This window comes from Balaenoptera physalus (genome assembly GCF_965194825.1).
Source record: "Balaenoptera physalus genome assembly, chromosome: 13".
NCBI lineage: Eukaryota > Metazoa > Chordata > Mammalia > Artiodactyla > Balaenopteridae > Balaenoptera > Balaenoptera physalus.
The window spans coordinates 69964712-69983636 of record NC_138892.1 but is presented as its reverse complement, the minus strand read 5'-3'; the positions used below and the strand labels follow the sequence as shown (position 1 = coordinate 69983636).

General features: G+C 37.6%; 1 protein-coding gene across 16 annotated transcripts in view; it reads left to right on the top strand.

The window, feature by feature from the left end:
- Positions 1–18925, top strand: part of TMEM117 (transmembrane protein 117) — a 522112-nt gene that overhangs the window by 65024 nt on the left and 438163 nt on the right. Inside the window, exon 2 of one of the 16 annotated variants that reach the window (XM_082422583.1) lies at positions 1217–1416. The exons of the other annotated variants lie outside the window; for them this stretch is intronic. The gene's annotated coding sequence lies outside the window, so the exon portion shown is untranslated. The remainder of the gene's footprint in view (positions 1–1216; positions 1417–18925) is intronic. 16 annotated transcript variants of the gene reach the window in all.

Sequence of the window (18925 nt, the reverse complement as noted above, 5' to 3'; positions counted from 1 at the left end):
AAAATAAATGTCAGTAATATTCAACAGTGATTAAGTCAGAAGAGAAACAGTTGTGATGTTCAGGATGGGAAAGCAATTTACACTATACAAATATTAAATATTAAATTATAGCCATCAAAGCTTAGAATAAAGCTACGTAAGTAACTCTTTAATAAAATACCTATAACACAGCCTAGAAGACCATAACACTACATAAGTATCTATTATATAAGAACTAAATAAAATAATGGATTATGTAGGAGTAGGATTTCAAGCAAAAATGGTACAGTAGATTCTAATGGGTTGTATACTTTTATCTCTTTTCTGTAAATACAATTTGTAAATGCAGAATGTGGTGTGATTCTTTGTTTTGCTTGTTTATTCTTTTTATATCTGAGATAAATTATAAATATTAGTAGATTAAAACTTGGAAGTACTATTGCTTGCATGCTCAAAGACGAAAAAAACCCCCTAACATCTAAATTATAACGCATTGTTATTCATTCAGTTTGCATAGACACTGATCATCTAAAGTAACTCCTATATTTTTAATTTTATTGGTAATATATGCATCAAAACTCTGACTAATAGTGTATAAAATATAGTAAGAAATATGACACATTATGTGCATTATAGAAGAGATCCAAAGAAAATATTAATGACATTTTCTCCACAAAGGTTGCCCTTTGAAATTCCTCAATTATTTCAAGGCTTTTATGCTATGATGGTTATTTCCACAAAAGTTCTTTTGCTCTGTCACCATAATGTCAAACACTTTATTAAGGTAAAGTAAGCATTTACACTATGAATATTGTACTTTTATTTTCTATTTTGTGATCTCAGGTCTTTCATCATAAAAACCATATATCATATTAGGTTTTGTTATTTCCATGCTTCACATTCTGAAGTGGCTCCTATTAGCTTTTGGAATAATTACAGAGCCTAGAGTTATTTATTGCTGTGTAACAAATTATCCCAAAATTTAGAGGCTTAAACAACGATAAATATTTGTGATCTCACACAGTTTCTCTGGGTGAGGAATTTGGGAACAGTTTGGCGGGTTCTGCCTTGGGAATCTCTCATGAAGTTGCTGTGAATATATCAGCCAGGGCTACAGGCATGTGAAGGCTTGACTGGAGAGTTCTCTTCCAAGATGGCTCTCTCAAGTGGATGGCGAGTTGGTGCTACCTGTTGGCTGGACCCCTCAGTTCCTTACCACGTGGATTTTTTTTCATAGGGCGACTTGATTGTCCCCAAGACATGACAGCTGATTCCCCCAGAGTGAGAAATTCAAGAGAGAAACCAAGGCGGAAACTGCAGTGTCTTTCAAACTTTGTCTTGGAAGTCACTCATTGTCACTTCAACCATATTTTATTGGTCACAGGCCAGTCATAGTTCAGTGTGGGAAGATTCTACACAAGGAGTGACTAGCAAAAGGTGAGACTCAGTAGGAGCCATCTTGGAGTTTGGCTATCACAATTTACAAATGTGTGTTTTGGTTAAAAGTATTGAATTGGGTTAGATGATCGTATTTATGTGCCTAACCATTTCACTGACTCTTTGCAACCTCTAATTTCTAGCCTTCTTTAAAATCTCAAACACTTATTTCTTTTAGTCCCCAGGGGCATATCATATGGGCTGATGAAGCTATATTCTGTTCTAGTGCCTTCTGTTGATGTCTACTGCCTGGAGGTGGAGTGGGGTTGAAGCTGGTTGAGGCTGGTGCCTCCATTGCTATGGCTTCATGTTTTAACCTACTCAGTTTGAGATCCATGCCTATGCTCTGGTTTCCAAGCGCTCCCAAAATTATAAGCTCTCAAGCTGCTAAAATAAAGATGAACTCCATGAAATCCTTCTTATTTTAAATTTGTACCAATTTCCACCCAAGAGTAGAAAAAAGTTTCTATTTGCATCTCTGAATTATATACTTTATTCCTAAGTACCCAAAGAGTATGCTCTTATGTCTCACAGGGCTCAGACCTTGATCCACAGGCTGAGCTTTACCATAATATGTACCACCGTGCTTTAGAAACAGTGTTGTCTTGCCTGTTTCATTTTATACTCAGCTAGAATATCTCAAGAAAATAAAGTATTTAAATTATTAGGAATTTTTCCTTTCAATTCATCAGACCTGTCTGAATCCCAGCTTTAGGCTCAAACCAGCCATCTGCCATGATCTGCATAACATGGCATGTGTTAAACATATGTATCCCCAGTACTTTTAGTAGCTGTGTAAATAATATTTGTTGGAAAACTATTGAACTTAGAAGATTGTTAACCTATATGCTCATTAAATATATGTTGAGAAAAATCCAGATTTGGTTCTGTATGTCTTGGAATTATTTATTGCAAACATCTGTCAAGGTATCTTTGGTACTTTAATGGAATAATTCAACTCAAAATGGGCAGTGTGAAACTCAGGAGAAGCACCCTGGCATATCCTTCCCAAATACGGATAATTGATTTTCCTACATTCTATGTAAAGTGCTATGTAACTGTAGATTCAATACTCTTCTTCCCTCTTCCAACCAGCTGCATCTACTAAACTCCTATCCTATAGAATTTCAGGAACTGTAGTGCTTAATTTCTTCTGAGAAGTTTTTTTCATAAGCTGTGGAATATGTCTGAGAAAACAAATAACAACATCTGAATTTCAGATTTAAATTAACATTAGCCATCTTAGTCAATATCTATTCTTTTAAATAGACATTTTAATGAATTATAAAATCCTAGAGGAAAGAGTTTTTGAAAGATTGAAATTATGTGTTACTTAAATGTTTAAAAGAACTCCATTATCAAACCATCTAGGCATATTCTCTTTATAAAAAATGTTTGAACTACTGAAGAACTTTTTACTAGTTTTAGAATAATTCAAGTTTTATGCTTCTTTAATCAGTTTTGGCAAGTTAAATATTTTTCAAGAAATTTGTTTCTTTTGGATCGCTGTTGTGTTTGTGGTTATGTACCTTTTTCATTTCTAGTACTTTTTATTGCCTTCTCCCTTTTTTCTTCATCAATCTAGTAAGACATCTGTGTGTTTTATTAAATTTAAATTTTTTTGGCTTTGTTGATTCTTTGTATTTTATTTTTACCTTCAATTTAATTAATAATTGTTCTTGTCTTTATCATCACCTTACAAGTTTATTCTTTTTTCCTTAAGTTGGATATTTAGCTTATAGATGTTCAGGCTTTCTTTTTTAATATAAGCAATAGATGACTAAATTTCCCATTTTGTAATGCTTTCTTTTTTATTCTATATATTTGATATGGAATATATTGTTTAATTCTAAGTATTTCTTCATTTCTGTTAAAATTTTTGTGTTATGCATGAATTATTTTGAAATACGTTTTAAAATTTCTGAACTGTGAGATATAAAAATCATTAAATTTTTGTTGTTGATTGCTAACTGATTGTATTTTGTTTGGAAATGTGGTCTGTGTGATATCTGATCTTTGAATTTTGCTGAGATTTGTTTTGTAGCATAATACATGGTCAATTTGTAAAATTTTCAATGCATGTTAGAAGAGAATATGTATTCTCTAATTGCTGTATGGAGGGTTCAATATAAGTCCATTAAATCACGTTTTAATTTTATTATTCAAATATTCTATTTCTTTGTTAATGTTTGTTGTCTGCATGACCTATCAATAAATAGCAGAGGGATGTTAAAATCTCACACTATGATAGTGGGTTTCTTAATTTCTCCCTCTAGTTCTATCAGACTTTATTTATATATTTTGAATCTATCTCATTTGATGCATTGTGCCAACTTGAAGATCATTATATTTACCTGGAGAACTTAATGTTTGTCATTATGTAGTTATTCTCTTTGTTCCTAATATTATTTTCTCACTTAAAATCTATTTGTCTAGAATTCATACCCATTCTAGCTTTCTTTTGGTTAGTTTTGTCTGATATATACTTTTACACCCTATTACTTCCAACCTTACTGTATTCTTGCACATGTCTCTTGCAAACACACATCTTTGATTTTATTTTTCTGTCAGTTTTCTATCTTCTATCTAACAATTATTGTACTATGTAAGATCAACATATTACATTTATATTATGATCTGATTCTCCCACTTTTTTGTGTGTTTTCTATTACATAGTTTTTCCTTCTTTTTCTTCTTTCTTTACTTTTTTGGGAAGGGGGGATGAGGGTGATTGTATTTTGTTCATTTGTTTCTTTCACTTTTCTATCCCTCCTCTACCTCTCCATTTGGTTTATAATTTATGCTTTCAATACCTATTCTTTTAGTGGCTATCCTTGAAGTATCACTGTTTCAAGTAAAATTTAAAAACCTAGCAACTGTACAGCTAATCAATGTCTTAGTCATCTCCCGTATGATAAAAATTCTTAAAACATTTTAACTAAGGTCAATGTTTTCTTAGTTACATGGGATTGTTGTTGAGTATTCTGGTTTATTTTTATTTTTTATAAATTTATTTATTTTTGGCTACATTGGGTCTTCATTGCTGCACAGGCTTTCTCTAGTTGTGGTGAGCAGGGGCTACTCTTCATTGTGGTGCACGGGCTTCTCACTGCAGTGGCTTCTCTTGTTGTGGAGCAGGGGCTCAAGGCACACAAGCTTCAGTAGTTGTGGCACGTGGGCTCAGTAGTTGTGGCTTGCAGGCTCTAGAGCGCAGGCTCAGTAGTTGTGGCACATGGCCTTAGTTGCTCCGTGACATGTGGGATCTTCCCAGACCAGGGCTCCAACCGTGTCCCCTGCATTGGCAGGTGGATTCTTAACCACTGCACCACCAGGGAAGTCCTCTGGTTCTCTTTTTAACCCCATAAAGTAGACAATAATATTTTTATTATTTTATACAAACAGTGTTTGTTTAGATTTGATGTGTGTTGATCAGTTTCTTTTTTCACCGTTCTTTCTTGTCTCAGATATTTCTTTTGAGGTCATTTCTGGAGTCAGGTTCATTTTCCTTGAAGTACAACCTTTAGAAGTTTTTTGAAGGTATATAGAAGATATACTCTCTCAATTTTTATTTTTCCTTCAATTTTTAAATCCTTGTGACATTTGTCTTTCAATTACAATTTTTAGTCCATTTGTACTTATGTAATTATGAATGTATGCATGTTTAAATCTGTCATTTTGCTACAAACTAGCTTTTGATTTGTCTAATATTTTCTAAGTTCTTTTTTTCCTCTTCTTTGCTTTCCTTTGGATAAATAAAATATTTTTGTATTTTATTTTTTCCCACTCTATTTCTTTGTTGGTTATACATACTTTTATTCTTTCAGTGATCACCCTAGAGCAGTGGTCCCCAACCTTTTTGGCACCAGGGACCGGTTTTATGGAAGACAATTTTCCCATGGACTAGGGGGTGGGGGATGGTTCAGGATGATTCAAGCACATTACATTTATTGTGCGCTTTATTTCTATTATTATTACATTGTAATATATAATGAAATAATTAAACAACTTGCCATAATGCAGAATCAGTGGGAGCCCTGAGCTTGTTTTCCTGCAACTAGATGGTCCCATCTGGGGGTGATGGGAGACAGTGACACCCGACGTGTGTTGCTTATGTCCAGTCTACTCCGTAAGATGCAGCTTAATTGTCACTTGCCACTTACTGATAGGGTTTTTTTTTTGTTTTTTGTTTTAAGAAGCACTGGTGGGCACTAAGGGCACTAAGGAGGCTTGGTTTCTTTTTTTTTTTTTAATTTTATTTATTTATTTATTTGTTTGTTTGTTTATGGCTGTGTTGGGTCTTCGTTTCTGTGCGAGGGTTTTCTCTAGTTGCGGCAAGTGGGGGCCACTCTTCATCGCGGTGCGCAGGCCTCTCACTATCGCGGCCTCTCTTGTTGCAGAGCACAGGTTCCAGACGCGCAGGCTCAGTAGTTGTGGCTCACGGGCCTAGTTGCTCCGCGGCATGTGGGAACCTCCCACATGGCATTGGTAGCCCAGAATTCCAATTTCTGTCTCTCTCACCCAGTGAGATTGCTTCAAATTATAAGCCACAGTTTTCCATATGGTCTCTGAAAATCAGCAAATCTCCCAAGGGGAAAAAGCAGCAATAAATGAGAACTTAACTAAATGCATTTTTCTTTCAGGGATCTTGGCCTTCAATCTTGGCTGCCTTGTTTGTTCTTTGGTGCCTTCAAATAGCTGCCTTTGTTACAATAGACACTTTTGCTAGGTTTACAATTCTAGGTTGACAGTTATTTCCTCTCAGCACTTTGAAACACTGTTTTATGACATCCACTGTTACAGTTAGGATATCTTCTATGGGTATGTTGTTGTTACTTTGAAGAAATCTGCCTTTACTGACTGGTTTTAAGATCTTCTCTTTGTCTTTTTACATAAGTGAGCCCTCCAATTACTCCAGTTTACTTCTTGGAGAGAATTTCCTGGCTTCAATGCAGGAAGAGGGAAATCAGGCAGAGCCTGGTGTCTTCTTGAATTGAAGAGACAGAGTTTGGTGTGTGGGGAGGGCAAGACAGCTAGATTTCACAGGGCAGAATACTGGAGAGGAGAGAGGAACACAGCAAAATAACTCCAAAGATTTTTCAGATCTCCCTTGAGTCTTCAACTGAGTCATGATCAGCACATGCATGTGAGGAAACCACCCAAGGTGGGGAAGGAACCATTCAAAAGGAGCAGGGGTAAAGTCCTTGGCTCTCACACAGGGCCAGGAATAGTTTGTGTCCCCACAAGTCAGAGGAAAAATCTGGAATTTATGGTGCATCAGGTAGAGTACTCAGAACGATGGTAGTGGGACAAAATTAGCCCTAGATTAAAGGCTTCTTTGATCCTACCTAACAAAGTCTAAAAGCAAGACTCAATAGGATCAAACTGTTCACAAGTAACTTAAATGCATCTCAGAACAAAACTCAGAAGTACTAATAGGAATACAAAAATATCTAGCACCCAAGAAGATGAAAATTCATAATGTTTGGAATTCATTAAAAACTTATCAGGCATGCAAAGATGCAGGAATATATGACCCATGATGGAAGAAAAATTAATCAATAGAACAAAGCCAGAAATGACACTGTTGACATAATTAGTAGACAAAGGTATCAGAAATTATTACTGTAATTCATATGTTTAAGAAGGTAGAGGAGGTGGGGTGGGGATGGTGGTGTGCTGAATTGGGCGATTGGGATTGACATGTATACACTGATGTGTATAAAATTGGTGACTGAAAAGAACCTGCAGTACAAACAAACAAACAAACAAAAAAAACCAACTAATACTAAAAAAAAAAAAAAAGAATGAAATACTGACATACACTACAGCATGGCTGAACCTTGAAAGCATTGTCTCACTGAAAGAAGTCAGACACGACAGGCCACGTATTGAATGATTCCATTTCTATGAAATGACCCAAAGAGGTAAATCCATGGAGACAGAAAGCAGAGCAGTGGTGACCAGGGACTGGGGTGACAGGAATGAGGAATGACTGCTTATGGGGGGGTGGGATTATCTCTTGTGTTGATGAAAATGTTCTAAAATTGGTTCTGGTGTTGGTTGCACAAGTCTGTGAATATACTAAAAGCCAGTGAATTGTGTACTTTAAATGGGAGAATTGTGTGATATATTATCTCAATAAAGTGGTTTATAAAAAAAAAAAAGAAGGTAGAGGAATGCTAACATGTGTTAAGACAGCAGATTTTAAATACTTTATATTTGGTAATTCCAATATCTGAAGTACTTGTATGGTCTAAATATTTTATTTGCTGTTTTTGTCAACTCTCACTCATAGTAACATTTCTTTTTGTGTTTGGTGAGTATTAATTTTGAACTAATACTTTAATAATATAATCTGTGGGAATTCTGAGGATTTAAATTAGGCTTGTTTTCTTCTAGAATGTATTTGGGTTTGCCAAGTTTGGAATCCAGGAGACACTATTCTTTTAGGACAACTTTAGACTCTTTGGAGGATCGTGATTTACTGTGGAGACTCAGGTTCAGTTCCTAGTATGCAGTATCTCCAGGTTTAGTTTTATTTCATTTTCTTAGTGCTCTTATGGGCCTTTGGCCCTAAAGTAACCCTAGATTTTAAATTTGCTCACTAGTACCCTTAAAATTTTAGCTTACTATACTTCTTGCTTCCTGCTCCTTTGCAATACATGAAAATGTACATTTGTTGTATTTTCAGAATTATATTTATATTATATTTACATTATATTATATTTATAGAATATAACACTTGCCAGGCACATAGTAGGTGTTCAACAAATGTGTAAAATGAATCTTTTTGTTGTGAAAATATTACCAACAAAATTAAGAATTTTCCATATAAGCTACTATCATAAACATCAAAATCTGTTTTTACTTTCGAGTATGCCTTGTAATTTTTTTCTTGATAACTGGACACGATGTACCAGGTATACATAGGCCTTTAGTAATATGGTGGTAAGATGTGGGGGAAGAGGAGGCATTCTATAGTCCTATGATTAGGCCTCAGTGTTTTAGTGAGCCTATGCCTCTGGACTGTGAACTTACACGTGCTTCTTAGTTCCCCCACGGTTCTCTAAGGTGGGAGAGGATGGTTAGAGAGGGCTAGAGTTGGGTATTTCTTTTCCTCCATATCACTTAGGTTCTGATTGAAATTCAGCAAGTTAGGTCTGGTGAAGTAGCTTCTCCTGAGGGCAGTCCTTGTTAAGAAGAATAGTTTCTATATAGGGGCAGGACAGGAATAAAGACGCAGACGTAGAGAATGGACTTGAGGACACAGGGAGGGGGAAGGGTAAGCTGGGACGAAGTGAGAGAGTAGTAATGACATATATACACTACCAAATGTCAAATAGATAGCTAGTGGGAAGCAGCTGCATAGCACAGGGAGAAGCTCGGTGCTTTGTGACCACCTAGAGGGGTGGGATAGGGAGGGTGGGAGGGAGACGCAAGAGGGAGGAGATATGGGGATATATGTATATGTATAGCTGATTCACTTTGTTATAAAGCAGAAACTGACACACCATTGTAAAGCAATAATTAAAAAAAAAAAAAAGAAGAATAGAGTGTTCTGACACATTTTAAAATGAGCCCCCCTCCTACCCCTCCTATGGCTAGGTTTCTCTGGAGTTTTTAATTTAAGTCTTGTACACACTAAGCCCTCCAGCGATTTGTTAATTACAGTTCAAGTCTTCCTATGCCAGCACTGGTTCCCAAGGCAGTTTTTTTTCGTGAGTTTCTGCTGCAGTCAGCTGTGACTCCCTGTATTCGCCTGTCTGCCTCTCTAATCGTGGGGGCAGTGGTTTGACCTCACCTCTGTTACAGAAAAGTTATGATTTCTTAGAAAAGTTATGAATTTTTCAGTCTGTTCAGATATATGTGGAACTGGGAACCTGTTATGAATTTTTAATATCTTTATTTAGTAAATCTATAAATGGAATGGGCAGAGAAAACAACAAGTTTGCAAATACAAGGAACCAGTCTGAGTTAGAGGACTTGTGGAAAGCTGTGAATGAAAGCCAAGTTCAGGATAGCAGGAAGGAGTCATGTATACATGGATACAGATGATAGGATACTGGAAATGTGGGTGACATGGCAGAATTTTGGCCTGGTTTTGCCTTGCCAGTATTTACGGTTGTGGGAAGACCATTCCCTCCTGTCCCATCTCCATCTGTGATCAGGGAGCCAGTGTCCAAGCCTTGTGATTGACCAGGATTGCTTGAAACCATGGATCAGCCTTCAAGGGATTAGTTTTGACAGCTTAACCTTTCTTTTTCAGTTGGATCAGTAGAATGCCCAACACTAAATAAAAACCTATTTTAAAAGTATAAGTATTGGGCTTTCCTGGTGGCGCAGTGGTTGAGAATCTGCCTGCCAATGCAGGGGACACGGGTTTGAGCCCTGGTCCGGGAAGATCCCATATGCCACGGAGCAACTGAGCCCGTGAGCCACACTGAGCCTGCGCATCTGGAGCCTGTGCTCCGCAACAAGAGAGGCCGCGATAATGAGAGGCCCGCGCACCGTGATGAAGAGTGGCCCCCACTTGCCGCAACTAGAGAAAGGCCTCGCACAGAAACGAAGACCCAACACAGCCATAAATAATAAATAAATAAATTTTTAAAAAAGTATAGGTATTATTATTTTTCAAAGCTGGTATCCATATAATAATGATGATGTAAAAATTTAATAATAATAGTGATGATATTAATGTTTAAAAACAGGAAGCTATACTTTCTATCCCATCGCCCATTTCAAAATACAAAATTGTGATAATAACAACCTGTATCATTTCCAAAAACATTTTATTTTTTACTTTTTTTTGACGGGTTTTGACTCCAGAAATGCTGTTTAATATGATTCCACTTAGTAGATACCTAGGAAAAAAGAACAAGTTGATTTCATCAAAATTATAGACTTTTATAATATTATATGTGTGCATGAATTAAGTGTGCTGCTAAATCTTATCTTACAATCTTATCCTAGGCTACAAGCTAAGATGTAATGTTAATTTAATATTCATTTTCTTCAATAGCTCCTTTCTCCTTAAAAGGAAAAGTAACAGATAATAATAAGTGAATGCCTTTTATTTCCTTTTGGAGTTACGTTTTTTCCTCTTGAGCAATAATAAGCAATTTAAATCAATTAATTCTAAGAATGATCTAATGGAAATAGCCATATTATAATAGTAAAATATAATATTTGGACTTTCTCAATGAAATGGAAGATTTATTCCTGTTTTTCCTGGGGAGAATAATTTATGTCAATATTTGTTTATTTAGTGGATACATATTTTACTCAAAATTATTGTAATACATACATTTCTAAAAAATTGACATTAAACCCTAGATCTGAAAATACTATAGTTTTTGCTGTTTCTAACCATGGTCTTATTTTCCTTTCTTTCTAGAACCTTTTGAAATACATATTATAATGCATATTTTTAGTATCATATGCAATTATATTTCAATTCTCCATATTTGATTTTCTGTCGAACTCAGTGAATCACAAACATTTTCTGTGTAAGCACCTACTTCTAATAAGGGATGATAGCCATCTGTTCAATGTTTTAAAATTCTCTTTGTACACTGAAATAACAAGATTTGATCTGAATATTAATGAAATGGTGCCCTTATGGTATAAAAGTTTCATCATTTTATACTTATTATATAAAGCCATGTTTGTCTAACTAGAATATCCTTCATCCCTAATGATATTCTGGTGTGTTTTGTTAGATAATTTTCTTTGTTGGTGTCCCATGCATGGAATAATTCTCTTATTTTAGTTACTTTTATTTTATTGACATTTTAAAATTAGTAAATCTTAAAAAATATCATGTTCTTATAAACTATAAATTTATACAAATCCGTCATGAATTCTTCATATACTAATTTTAGTCTGATTGGAAGTAAAGTTCAATTAATTTTCAAGTGCTCTGATCCAATTTCACTTTATACTTTACTCTTCTAGATATAAGAAACAGGACATATCAATTGTCACATATTCTAATATTTAAAATGTTAAATGTTAACTTTAAAGAATCTTGTCAGTGTGTTACTTTGGGTTCATTTTATATATTAGGCATATGATGACAGATAAGACATAAGAAAGAATACTGTTTCTCTTAACGGGTAAGACTAATTTCTTTTTTTTAAAAATAAAAGTGTTTTGAGTTAGCAGACTTTGAGCTAGTCTCTCACCAATACAACAAACCCTACAATCCTCAAATTTGACTGGATCATAAAAATCATGTAATCCAACCCATTACACTTGGCTTCAGTAGTGCCCATTCCTCCTTGTTTGCCCTGAAGGGAACTTACTACCTCCTGAGAGAATCGATCCTATAAGCTCTTCTGACGATTACTCCAATATATGAAATATTTAACAGTGAGGATGATTTCCTAGAGGAGATCATCTCTGACTTACATTTTAAGGCCCACAGGAAATATAGGTGTTAGTTGAGTGATGGGAGAAGAAGAGTATCTCAGGCAGAGGGTCAGCATTAACATAGGAAACTGCAATCTGTTTAGTGTTTATGCAACTAGAGTGAAAGGTAGGGAGTGGTGAGAGAGGAGAGATAAGCGTGGGTCAACTCAAGCAATGCCTTGTATACCATGATAAGGAACTTGAATTTTATACTGTAGGAGAAGAGTGATCATTGAAAGATTTAAAGTGAAGGGACGTTGTGACCATATTTATATTTTAGTTAGATTTATTGGGGGTAGATTGAGATGGGAAAAGAGGCTAGAGTAAGGAAGATCAGTTAGGTTGTTGCAACAGTCCCATTTAAGAGACAATGGGAATCCAAATTATGGGAGAAGAGCATTCATGGAAGTTTATAAAATAATAAGACTGTTGATTGAAATGGAAGGTGTGGAGGAATCAAGAATCAAGAATGAATCTAACCTTTAGTTATTTTGAAAATGATAAGATGGTAAAGTCAGAAGTAGGGGTGGATTTAGGGACGGAAAAGGTCAGATTGGAAATGTGGGTATACTGTGTGTTGGGACGAGAGGTGGAAAATTTGAATTCTTTTTTGTATACTGAGTTTGAATTGGCAGTAGGACATAGAAGAGGACAGTGGGTAGGTGGCTCTTCCAGTCTGAAGATCAGGAGGAAAAGTCTATGCTGGAGATATTGGATGTTAAACCCACAGATTGTGTGAGACTGTTACCGAACCCAGATCCGGCTGCTCGCCGCTGGAAAGCCAGCTCTTGAGAGACAAGTGTTGGTAGGAAAGGAAAGGTTGCTTTATTTCGGAGGGTGGCAACCAGGGGGCAGGGCAGATGCCTGTCCAAAGGCCGACTCCCCCCTTGACAATCAGGGGGCAAGAGCTTTTATAGACAGAGGGAGGGGGCTACATGCAGAAACAATATAGTCAGCTCTGACAGTCATCTTGAAATTGGTCATCGGTGGTCTGACCAGCGTCGTCTTGGTTGTTATAAGTACAGTTAATCTTTAGTTCCAGGGTTTGTTCCCATTTCTTTGAGGCCAGTTCTCAGAATTGTGGCAGCTTATGTCATGGCTTCAATTTCATGGCTTCAATTTGGTCATCATGTAGTCATCCTCCTCCACTTGGTGGGGGCTTCAGTATCTGCAAAACAGCTCATGGGATATGGCTCAGAATACTATCTGTAGACCTTAAGGAGGAACTAAAGGTCCTTGACTATGCTTAATGATTAAAGTATTATTATTCGGTCTCCTTTGACTGTTTTCCTTTGTTTCTGCATTTTCTCACTTCTCTGATTAACTATTTTTTATTTTTGGCTGTGTTGGGTCTTCGTTGCTGCACGTGGACTTTCTCTAGTTGTGGCAAGCGGGGGCTACTCTTTGTTGTGGTGTGCAGGCTTCTCATTGCGGTGGCTTCTCTTTGTTGTGGAGCATGGGCTCTAGGCACGTGGGCTTCAGTAGTTGCAGCATGTGGGTTCAGTAGTTGTGGCTCATGAGCTCTAGAGCGCAGGTTCAGTAGTTGTGGTACATGGGCTTAGCTGCTCCACAGCATGTGGGATCCTCCCGGACCAGGGCTCGAACCCGTGTCCTCTGCATTGGCAGGCAGATTCTTAACCACTGCACCACCAGGGAAGCCCTCTCTGATTAAACTTATTCTCTGGCTAAAGTTTTTCCACAGACGAAAGGCAGGCTGAGGACACGGGGAGGGCAAGGACCATAGGGTCCTGCTCCATTTCAAGACCACGTAGTGGTATGACAAAGAGAAAGACCGAGGGCAGACCATGGGGAACATTATCGTTTATGTGACAAGCAGAAGAGATGCCCCCCAAAGTGATAAGAATAAACAAAGTGGAAAAAGCACAAGGAGTATTTGGTGTTAGGGAAGCCAAAGAAGTAGAGTGTCAAAAAGGACAGAGTGGATACTGCAGTGTCAGATGCAGCCAAAATGTCCTGTAAGTTAAAGGCCAGTATATTTCTATTGCATTTGGCAATGGTGGGGGCCATTAACATTTGCCAGAACAATTTCAGTAGAGTGTTTGCATTGCAAGTAAGATCTCAGTGAGTGGGGCTGGTGAAGATTACTCTCTCCTGAAGTCTGGATGAGAAGGGAAGTTGAATGGATGGTAGTTCAAGGGTATGAGGTCAAGAAAGCCTTGTTTATAGGATGGACTTAAGAGGCTTTAGAGGCAGAGGGAAGAGAACCCGGAGAGTGGGAGAGATTGGAAACACAAAGGAGAGAAAGAATGGATGATGAAGCAAGGCACCAAGAGAGAGGAGAGTATTTTTTAAAAAGACACACATGGTCTCTTTTGCGGGAGGAGCACAAAGAAAAACAGAAGAAGAAAGTAAGAATAACAGAGAAAGTAGATAAGTGGATGAATGTGAGTGGGAAGAAGGTTGAAGGAAATCATATTTAGTAGTAGCAACATTTTCTTGAGGTTGAGACTAAGGTCATATTCTGAGAGTGAAAGAGGCTTAGTAGGAGTTTTGAGATGAAATTTGAAATGGATGTATTAATGTGCAGTGCTGTGGTAGCAGCTGAAGTTGGGGATCATGATTATGTAGTAGCTTATCAACCCATTTGTGTAGCTTTTTCCACAGTTTACTGAAATTGGAGAAAACAAATTGTAGCTCTGAATCAGAGTTGGGGTTTTGAAGGGCAAGTATAAAATAAACCTGGGGTGCACAAGAAACAAGGGTGCTTTGGAAAGGAAAGTCTGATAAGGAAACAGGAGCTTCATGCTGAGTAGGAGGGAATAGATCTCAGGAGGTAGTTAATTTATGGGGAGAAAATGAGGAGGAGGCAAAGCTTGAAGAACTGCAGGGCTCCACAGGGCTCACAGGGCGGGTGCGGTAGGCACCTGATTTACAAAGACAGAGGGCTTTTAGTCATACAGTGGAATATTGTTTGTTCATTTGTTTGTGTGTCCCTTCCTTTTTAATCTATTGGACAAATATTTATTTATTTAAGACATTCTATGTGTCAGCGCCATGGGGACACCAGTGGTGAGGAAGACAAATATGGCCTCACTGTGTTGCAGCTTGTAGACAGGTGTGGTGCACGCACAGTAGACAACAAACTATACAGTCTTGGGCATTAGGTCTTTGAGATTGAGTGGTCTGAGTGATGACTACATCATTGCCAACAAGATGTGTTTTCCTGCATATTTTACTTGTAGAATTTTTCTTTTGGAGGACTTGAGGACAGGTCTTAATTTTCCTTCTAGAATCTGCCCATCAGGATTTCATCCAATATAAATATTTTACCATGTGTTTTGCTGAGTACTAGGGACATAAAAAAGAAAAAGAAGTAAAGATTCCACTTGGGCCATTTTTTAAAAATTTTTTATTTATTTATTTATTTATTTATTTATTTATTTATTTATTTATGGCTGTGTTGGGTCTTCGTTTCTGTGTGAGGGCTTTCTCTAGTTGTGGCAAGTGGGGGCCACTCTTCATTGCGGTGCGCGGGCCTCTCACTATCGCTGCCTCTCTTGTTGCAGAGCACAGGCTCCAGACGCGCAGGCTCAGTAATTTTGGCTCACGGGACCAGTTGCTCTGCGGCATGTGGGATCTTCCCAGACCAGGGCTCGAACCCATGTCCCCTGCATTAGCAGGCAGATTCTCAACCACTGCGCACTTGGGCCATTTTTAGCCCCATTTTTTCTTACCTTCTCAGGGCCTTTTATTCACTGGTCATCTTGTATCTGGTAAGACAATGCTAGCTGCAGTATTAAAACCCTACAAAACATAGAATGACTACATCTCAATTGAATTTCTCACTCATTTAAGCCCAAAACATGGCAGGCACCTCTGTTCCAAGCAGTGATTCAAGGACCCAGGGACCTTTCATCTTAGGGCTCTACATTTTTCAACTTGTTTGCCATACTTGCCTTGCATTTGTGGATCAATGTAGCGCTAGGGAACTAATTTCATCTGGCTCTAGGAGTGGAGCATGTGACATAGACTTAGCTAATCATTGCTTTTCATAACTGGCTATGGTGTTTGGTTCAGGACCCAAACAAGCCCAACTGGAGTTAATCACATGACTTCTCAAGAAATCCTAGGGCAAAAGTATCATGCTTTCCTCCCAGACAAAAATGAAGACACATTCGTCAGGATTGCTACAGTCATTTTAGGATTACAAAGAGTATGTATGAATGTGCTGGAGGAGCTGGCTAAGATGGGACCCCATCCTGCAGAAACAGAGCTGGGAAATGGAGATAAATCAAACCTTGGTCATATTGTTTGAGAGCTGGATGAAGCCTTTCTTGAAATTATATTATTGTTTAGTCAAACTAAATCTACATCATTTTCTAAACATTTATAGTAAGGAGAAAACTATTTTTTGTTCAGGGAACAAATATCCTTTTTAGGAAATATGAGAAGCCTATAGACTTATAGTTTAAGCTGGTATTAGTTTTTTGTTTGTTTTATGTTTCATTTTTGTTTTTTAATTTAAAAATGATATTTATTTAACTTATATCTTTTGTAACACCATTTTTGGAGCACATCTGAAGTCCAAGTGTTCCGTAGTGATTAAAAGCAAGGGTTTGGAACCATTGTTTTTGTTATTTACAACAGAAAATATTCTTATTGGTATGTTAAATGCCTGCTATGCTGATTTTGACTGCTTCTTGACCCCAACAAATTAAATATATTCCTTTAAACAACTGCAGATTACATTTGTTTCTTATGTATATCTATGTATACATTAAGTAGTTGCATGTACACATTATGTATACATTATAATTGGCTGCATCATATGTAGGATATTTTGCAGCAGAAGACTTAATGGATAGTAGTGTTAACTTCAGTTTAGTGTCCTCTTGAGGAAAATGCCTCCTTTCATATTTCCTGGTCAGGGTAGTATGTGTAATGCCATACTTTTCCCTCTAAATTAAATAAATCTTGCTTGAACTTCCCGCTTACCAAGGTGAACAGAGAGTACAAAATTGGTAATTTTTTAGATCATCTTTTTTATATCTAAAGTTTAAAGCAGTCCCAGGGCTTATAGGGGTCCTGGAAACAAATCCTTGAGTCTGCATTTACCTGTCTTCCCCTCTCCCATTGCTGCTTGGGTGATGGTTTTCTGCCTCTTCTTTAGCACAATGGTGCAGTCTAAGAGAGCGTAGGTTTGCAACCTCAGGAACTTCCTGGGTGAAATCTGAAACTGGCCCCATTCTCAGAGAGAAAGGACAGACCAAAGAATGAGGCAGACTGCTCCAGATTGGTAGGTTTAGCAAGCAAAGGAACTTACGTATGAGGCTTGTCTTGAGCGGCCACAAGACAAGTAGATCTCTATACCTGCCCACCGGGGTCAAAAGTTTATGCAGAGGCCTTAACTGGGTTCGTCACATATTCTGTGCAGATGGTCTCAACAACACATTGCTCTCTCAAGACTGTCTTCTTGAAAACGGTCCCACTGGGGGAACGGTGGGCAGAATGTACATTCCAAGGCCAGGGGAGGGGGTGAGGAACCTCTGATTGCCCAGGTCCAGCTCCTGGGTCAGCCAGCTGTCACATCCTCTCGATGACCTCCACCATCCTAACCAGGTCACTGTGTTCCTAACGAAGGTGGATGACTGCTCTATTGGCTCCTTCCTTTGGGGCCAGCTCAGTCTCCTTACCTGAATTCCAAGGCCATGACCCTTGATACTTTGGCCTTCACCAACATCCATGGAATCAAACCCAAATGAGGTTCTGTCACCTTGGAGGCCAAAATCTTTGTATCCTCAGTGAATCTAGACACCCTCACTCTAATCTTGCCTTAACAACTTCCCAGGAGTACCTTAATCTCTTACCTGGAAGCACAAACACTTCTACTCCTTCGTCTCTGAGATTGTATAGTCTATTTCTTTGTTCAAGGCCTCTTTGTGAAAACTACTCCTGAAGAAAAGGCACCCAGAACTTAGCATAAAAGTCTGGCTGTGAGGTACAAAGGAAATGTTCCTTTCTATTCTTTTGCTGATGAGAACACAGCAGCAAAAAAGCCAAGAAACCGAGTAGTTTCTCCATAATTCTCTTACACTCATCTACCTCCATCTTCCACAATATATGTGAGCTCATCATATATTTTAAAATATGCTTTTAGGTCATTATCCTTGTTAGAATCTTATGACATCTTAGTGGTTCTAAACCTACTGTATCTCCAGGAAAGATTCTGAGGTTCTAGGCTATTTCAGTTTACTTTAATCAACATTCGTAACAATTAATCCCTGTGCCCTCCAACCCTAACCTCCAACACAGATATAGGCTTGTGTACCACCCTGATGCTTCGGATTGTTTTAAGATTTGTTTTCCAATTACCTTGACCATATCAAAGTAACATAAACATACACTCAGATTTACAAATATATCTATGATTAAAATAAAAGTCATTATCACCTTGTCAGAAATGTACCCCTCCTAGTGATGTCTTTTACCTCTGTTGACCTATGAAGACTGTTTTCACTCAGTTATCTCCTGAAACTCCTCTAAAGTGTTAAAAAAAAACTCTGAATTCTGTGAGCTATAGGAAAGGTGGCATATAACTTATTGTCCAAACCAGTGCACTTCAGAAAGGAAGGGGGCACTATTAATAATTATTCCAGGACAACAGTTATAAGCCACTGATGTTCCAGGGAAACCAAATATATGGTCCCGTTGCAGGGGGGGGAGATAGTGCATTTTCATGTGACATCCTGGGGTAACTCTGAGGTTCCTGGTTTGATTAGATTGCATGGGGAGTCAGCTGATGGCCGTCTGTGTATACAGGTTTCTATCATTAGGATGGACACTCAATGAGTTAAGTTGAAGTAGCTTATGGGTAATTTTTTTAATGTGATTTGACTCAACATTTGGATCACACCAGTTCTGGCCTTAATATATTGCAGCACTTTTATTGTGTGTTTCAAGTGAATTGCAAGCCGTGTTAACCTGCCATTTTGTTCTAATGACTCTAATGACTGAAATTAGTGCTAGGCAATGAGTTTGGCGATGACAGCATAAATGGTACTGTCACATTTCTCATTTTACTAACTCTGTATTATTTCAGCCATGTACAGTTAACCCACTGTATTTTATTTGCAAAGCA